The sequence below is a fragment of the Eubalaena glacialis genome, chromosome 11 (assembly GCF_028564815.1).
Source record: "Eubalaena glacialis isolate mEubGla1 chromosome 11, mEubGla1.1.hap2.+ XY, whole genome shotgun sequence".
Classification (NCBI taxonomy): Eukaryota; Metazoa; Chordata; class Mammalia; order Artiodactyla; family Balaenidae; genus Eubalaena; species Eubalaena glacialis.
The window spans coordinates 75,202,194-75,208,974 of record NC_083726.1 but is presented as its reverse complement, the minus strand read 5'-3'; the positions used below and the strand labels follow the sequence as shown (position 1 = coordinate 75,208,974).

The 6,781-nt window shown below is 36.5% G+C and overlaps 1 pseudogene; it reads right to left on the bottom strand.

Annotated features, from left to right (window-relative positions):
• Positions 1 to 299: 299 nt before the first annotated feature.
• Positions 300 to 6,438, bottom strand: LOC133101710 (GTP-binding nuclear protein Ran-like; annotated as a pseudogene).
• Between the last annotated feature and the right edge of the window lie 343 nt (positions 6,439 to 6,781).

Genomic DNA, 6,781 nt, shown 5'->3' with positions numbered 1-6,781 from the left:
TTTTAAGATAATTGAAATACAACTTTATTCTGATTCTAAACAAAAAGGAATGGGAATGACAGTAACAAACAAGATTCCAGCACTGAATATTGTGATGTGACTGTAACAGTCTTATACTTGAAATTCAAGGAGGAAACCACTGTGTTCCCGAAGCCCATTCATCTCCTTCAGCATCCCAAAGATTAAACACATGTTCTGCTTAACTATGTAACAAAGTGGCAAACATGCTGCACTACTGACATCACAGGACAGTTGCCTATAAAACTAGACTTCTGACGCTGGGATCCAGCTTCACTTTCTCACAAGTCATCATCTTCATCCGGGAGAGCAGTTGTCTGAACAACCTCTAGATAATGCTCGTACTGCGCTGCCGTGGCTGGGTCCATGACCGCCTCTGGTGGGGTGAGAGCAGACATGGCGACGAACTCCAAGTTAGGGTCTCCGATCAGATTTCTAGCAAGCCAGAGGAAGGGCTTTTCAAAGTTGTAGTTACTTTTGGCAGAAATGTCATAGTACTGAAGATTATTCATTTGGTGGAAGACAATTGACTTTGCCTTAAATTTTCTGTCCTTAATATCCATTTGGTTTCTACACAGCACAGTGGGGATGTTCTCACATAGTAGTACCAGATCTCTATGCCAGTTAGGCACGTTCTTGTAAGTAACTCTTGATGTTACATCAAACATTCATAACGGCACACTGAGCTTGGATATAATAGCCATCTCCCAGTCCAACAAATTTCTCCTGACCAGCTGTATCCCACATATTGAACTTAATAGGTCCTCTGTTGTTATGGAACACAAAGGGGTGGACCTCAACACCCAAGGTAGCTACATACTTCTTCTCAAATTCACCAGTCAGATGACGTTTCAGGACTGTAGTTTTTCCAGTACCACCATCACCAACCAATACAAGCTTAAACTGAACTTGGGGTTCTCCTTGGGCTGCTACTGTGATGTTACTTCCAGAAGTGTCTCCACCTCCATCTCTCTTTCCTCTACCTTTAATATCATCTGTTTGGGGTGCTACAGAAACTCAGTAAAGAAACTTGAGGGAGGGAAATAATCCCAGAAAGGTATGAGATGCAAGAGGAACGATGAGCAAAGAAAAAAAGTAAACATAAAGCTAAAGAAATAATAAAATGTGTAATTATTGGCATTTCAAAAAACCAAGATAGAGAAATTCTTATGCCACATTCTCTAATTACGATGCAATTAAGTTGAAAATAATAACATAAATATAATTAAAATAATTCCAAACTTTTAGAAATTAAAAAACACAGTTCTAATGGAAATTTAGAAATATTATAATTAAAGCAAAAAAAATATAAATATTACTTGTCAGAACTTGTGAAGGTAAACTTATAGCCTTAAAGTCTTATTAAAATAAAGTTGAAAATTGATGAAATAAGCATTTCAGTAAGCATTTCTAATTTCAATAAGCATTTCAACAAATTTCTAATTTGTTAAGCATTTCTTAACAAATTAGAAAAAGAACAACACAATGAACTCAAAGTGAAAGAAAGGATAAAATAAAGGAAAGAGCAGACACAAATGAAAATAGAAAACAAGATAGAGAGTATAAACAAAAAAATTGGAATGGTTAATGCAATTGACAGACTCTAATCAAAAACATTAAACATCACAACAAAAAGATTAGGAATGAATAAATGAACAAAATAAAAACACAGGAGGTATTTCAAGTATTCTAAAAACCTTATGGCAAAAAATTTGAAATATATGCAAAATAGACAATGGTCTAGAAAAATAGAAATTACCAATCTAAAATAGAAATCTGTGTTGTTATAAAGCAAGAAATACATTTATATGCTCATGTAGCAATAAAAGAAATTGAATCACTAGATCAAAATAGTATCATAAAGAAAACCCTAGGTCCAGATAATTTTATGAATCCCACCAATAATTTAAGAAACATATAATTTTGACCTTAATGTATTTTCAGAAAATATAAAAAGGGGAACATTCCCCAACTTCTTTATTAAAAATGGTATGAGCTTGATACCAAATTCAGACAAGAATACAAAACAAGGTAATTGTAGCCTGAATCTCCCTCCTGACTAAAGAATCAATTCTAAATGCACTTGAATTAAGCTCTCAAACATACTGTTAAGGAGTTAAAGTCATACTGTTATATGAAGTTAAAGTTGGTTTAATTCGAGGAATAGAAAGTTTGTTCAGTAGTAGAATATCTAAGTGTCTGTATTAAAATTTTAATGTAGAAAAACTTACTATTATTGCAATAGATGCAGAAAAAACCATTGTATAACATTTAACAATTCTTGATAAAAGCTCTTAGTAAAATAGAAATAGAAACTTTCTTAATTTTACAAAAGATATATCCACACATACACACAAACATGCAAAACATAGCAAGTATTCTACTTAACATCAGAAGCAAGAAAAGGTGTCCATTAATGGTTCTTTTTTTTCTTCCAGTTTTATTGAGGTATGATTGACATACAGTACTGTATAAGTTTAAAATATAATGATTTGACTTACACACACCATAAAATGATTATCACATTCAATAAGTTTAGTGAACATCTCATATAGATACAAAATTAAAGAAAAAGAAAAAAGTTTTCTTTTGATTAGAACTCTTAGGATTTACTCTCTTAAAAACCTTCATACCTAACATACATCAGTGTTAATTATATTTATCTTTCTGTGAATTACATCCCTAATACTTATTTATCTCATGACTGGAAGTTTGTACCTTTTGACTGATTTCATCCAATCAGTTCACCCTCCTCTCACCTCTCATGACTGGTAACCACAAATCTGATCTCTTTTCCCATCAGTTTGTTTGTTTGTTCATTTTTGAAGTAGAATTGACCTACAACACTGTGTTAGTTCCTGGTACACAGCATAGTGATTTGGTACTTCTGTACATTTCAAAATAATCACCATGATAAGTCTAGTTAGGATATGTCAGCATACAAACACATTACATAGTTATTGACTATATTCCTCACACTGTACATTTCATACCTGTGACTCATTTACTTTGCAACTAGATGTTTGTACCTCTTAATCTCCCTCACCTATTTCTTTCTTCCCCCCATCCCTCTCTCCTCAGGCAACCACCTGTTTTTTTCTCTGTGTGTATAATTCTGTTTCTGCTTTGTTATGTTTGTTCATTTGTTTTATTTTTTAGATTCCACATATAAGTGAAATCATACAGAATTTGTCTTTCCGTCTGATTTATTTAATTTAGTGTAATGCCCTCTATGTTCATTCATGTTATCACAAATGGCAAAAATTCATTCTTTGTATGGCTCAGTAATATTCCATTGTATATAGGTATACTACCTCTTCTATATCCATTCATCTATCAATAAACACATAGGTTGATTTCATATTGGCTATTCTAAATGGTGCTGCAATGAACACAATGGTGCATATATCTTTTGGAACTAGTGTTTTTGTTTTCTTTGGACAAATACCCAGGAATGGAATTGCTGGATCATGTGATAGTTCTATTCTTAATTTTTTGAGGAATATCCACAATGTTTTCCATAGTGGCTGCACCAATTTACATTACAACCAACAGTGCAGAAGTGTCCCCTTTTATCTACATCTTCATCAACAGTTGTTACTTAGTGTCTTTTTGATTATAGCTATTCTGACAGGCGTGAGGTAGTATCTCATTATGGTTTTGACTTGCATTTCCCTGATGATTAGTGATGTTGAGCATCTTTCTTTGTGCCTGTTGGCCATCTGTATATATTTTTTTAAAAAAAATTTTTTATTTATTTGGCTGTGCTGGTCTTAGTTGCAACACTTGGGGTCTTCATTGTGGCATGTGGGATCTTTGTTGCAGCATGCGGGATATAGTTCCCAGACCAGGGATCGAACCCGGGCCCCCTGCATTGGGAGCAAGGAATCTTAACCGCTGGACCACCAGGGAAGTCCCCATCTGTATGTCTTCTTTGGAAAAAATTCTGCTCAGATCCTCTGTCCATTTTCTAATGAGGTTTTTTTTTTTTTTTATGTTGAGTTGTATGAGCTCTTTGTATATTTAGGGTATTAACCCCTTATCAGATATGTCATTTGCAAATATCTCCTCCCATTCTGTAGACAACCTTTTCATTTTGTTGGTGATTTCCTTTGTTGTGCAAAAGCTTTTTAGTTTGTTGTAGTTCCATTTGTTTTTTATTTTTTGCTTTTGATTTCCTTGCCTGAAGAGACATATCCAAAAATATATTACTAAGACTGATGTCAAAGAGAATACTGCTTATGTTTTCTTCTAGGAGTTTTACAGTTTCAGATCTTCCATTTAAGTCTTTAATCCATTTTGAATTTGTTTTTGTGCATGGTGTGAGAGAGTACTCCCATTTGATTATTTTGGATGTAGCTCTCCAATTGTCCCAACACTGTTCATTGAAGAGGCTGTCTTTATCCCATTGTATATTCTTGCCTCCTTTGTTATAGATTAATTGTCCATATAAATGCGGGTTCATTTCTGGGCTCTCTATTCTGTTCCATTGATCTATGTGTCTTGTGTTTGTGCAAGTAATATACTGTTTTAATTACTGTAGCTGTGTAGTATAGTTTGAAATCAGTGAGCATGACACCTCCACCTTTGTTCTGCTTTCTCAAGATTGTTTTGGCTATTTGGGGCCTTTTGTGCTTCCATACAAATTTTAGAATTATTTGTTCTAGTTCTGTGAAAAATACCATTGGTATTTTGATAGGGATTGCACTGACTCTGTAGATTGCCTTGAGTAGTGTGGTCATTTTAACAATATTAATTCTTCCAACCCATGAACAAAGTATATCTTTCCATCTGTTTGTGTCCTCTTCAAATTTTTTCAACAGCATCTCATAGTTTTCTGAGTACAGGGCTATTACTTCCTTAGTTAGATTTATTCTGAGGTATTTTATTATTTTTAAAAAATTGTAAATGGGCTTGTTTTCTTAATTTATCATTCTGATAGTTCATTCTTAGTGTATCAAAATGCAACAGATTTCTGTATATTAATTTTAGATCCTGCAAGTTTACTGAATTCTTTTATCAGCTCTAGTTTTCTTTTTTTTTTTTTTTTTTGGTGGCATCTTGAGGATTTTCTATGTATAATATCATCTGCAAACAGTGACAGTATTACTTCTTCCTTTCCAATTGGATTCCTTTTATTTCTTTTTCTTGTCTGATTGCTGTGGCTAGGACTTCCAATACTATGCTGAGTAAAAGTGGCAAGGGTGGGCATCCTTGTCTTTTTCCTGATCTGAGAGGAAATTCATTCATTTAACATAATGTCAGTTGTGGACTTATCATGTATGGCCTTTATAATGTATGGCCTTTATAATGCTAAGGTGTGTTCCATCTATACCCAATTTGTTGAGTATTTTTAACAAATAGATGTTGAATTTTGTTAAAGGCTTTTTCCACATCTATTGAGATGATCATATGTTTTTTATATTTCAATTTGTTAATGTAGTGTATTACATTGATTGATTTGTGGATATTGAACCATATTTACATCCCTGAGATAAACCCCACTTGATCATGGTGTATGATCCTTTTAATGTATTGTCGAATTTGGTTTGCTAATATTTTGTTGAAGATTTTTGCATCTATATTCTTCAGTGATATTGGCCTGTAATTTTCTTTTTTTGTGATATCTTTCTCTGGTTTTGGCATCAAGGTGATGCTGACCTTATAGAATGAGTTTAGAAGCATTCCCTGCTCTGCAATTTTTTTGAATAGTTTGAGAAGAATAGGTGTCTATTTTTTTAAAAAAATTTGCTAAAATTCACCTATGAAGCCATTTGTTCTTGGACTTTTGGAGGATTTGTTTTATTACTAATTCAATTTCATTAATGGTAATTTGTCTGTTCATATTTTCTATTTCTTCCTGGTTCAGTCTTGGAACACTGTACATTTCCAGGAATTTGTCCATTTTAGATTGTCCACTTAATCGGCATATATGCTTATGGGCTGGGCTGGGCCACAAGACTGCTGGCTGAGAAGTTTCAGGGGTCCCAGGGTTATTGCTGGCCCACTGGTGGGTAGACCCAGATTCTGGTGTGGGTGATTGCATTGCTGGGGGTCCCAGATATATTGTTTGCCTGCTGGTGCATAGGGCTGCTTCCTGAGGCCAATGACTATGGTGTCCGTTGTGTCCCAAAGCTGGTGTTGGCCAGCTGGTGAGTGGGGCTGAATACTGGGGTGGCTGGCTGAGAAGCCAGGGTGTCTCAGAGCTGGGATTGGACTGATGGTGGGTTGGCCTGGGGCTCCAGAGGGTCATGAGCCTTGTGTTGGCCTGCTCTTTGGTGGAGCTGAGCCCTGGCAGGTCCCATAGCTAGAGTAGGCTCATTGGTGGTTGGAACCCTGTTCCAAGGTCTCTCGCTGCAGGGCTCTGGGGGTTCTGGAGCTGGTGTCAGTCAGCTGGTGGATGAGGCTGGATTCTGCCATGGCTGACTGAGGGTCCCAAGGTGTCCCAGAGCTGGTGGGTCCTGGAGCTGGTGTCAGTCCACTGGTGGGCAGGGCTGAGGCCCAGGGGGTCTGAGGGCTAGTGCCAGGTCACTGGTGGATGAGTATTGTCTTGGGGCTAGTGCCAGGCCACTGGTGTGCAGGGCTGGGTCTCAGGAGCTCTGGGCTCAGGGGTTCTTAAAGCACCAGGTCTGGTGGGTGGGGCTGAGCTGTCCCAGCACTCGTGCCCACAGGCTAGTGAAAGGGGCTGGCACTAATAAACTAGAGGGATGATTCCACAATGGCACTTGCCAGCACCAGTGTCCACGTGATAGAACAAGCTTCC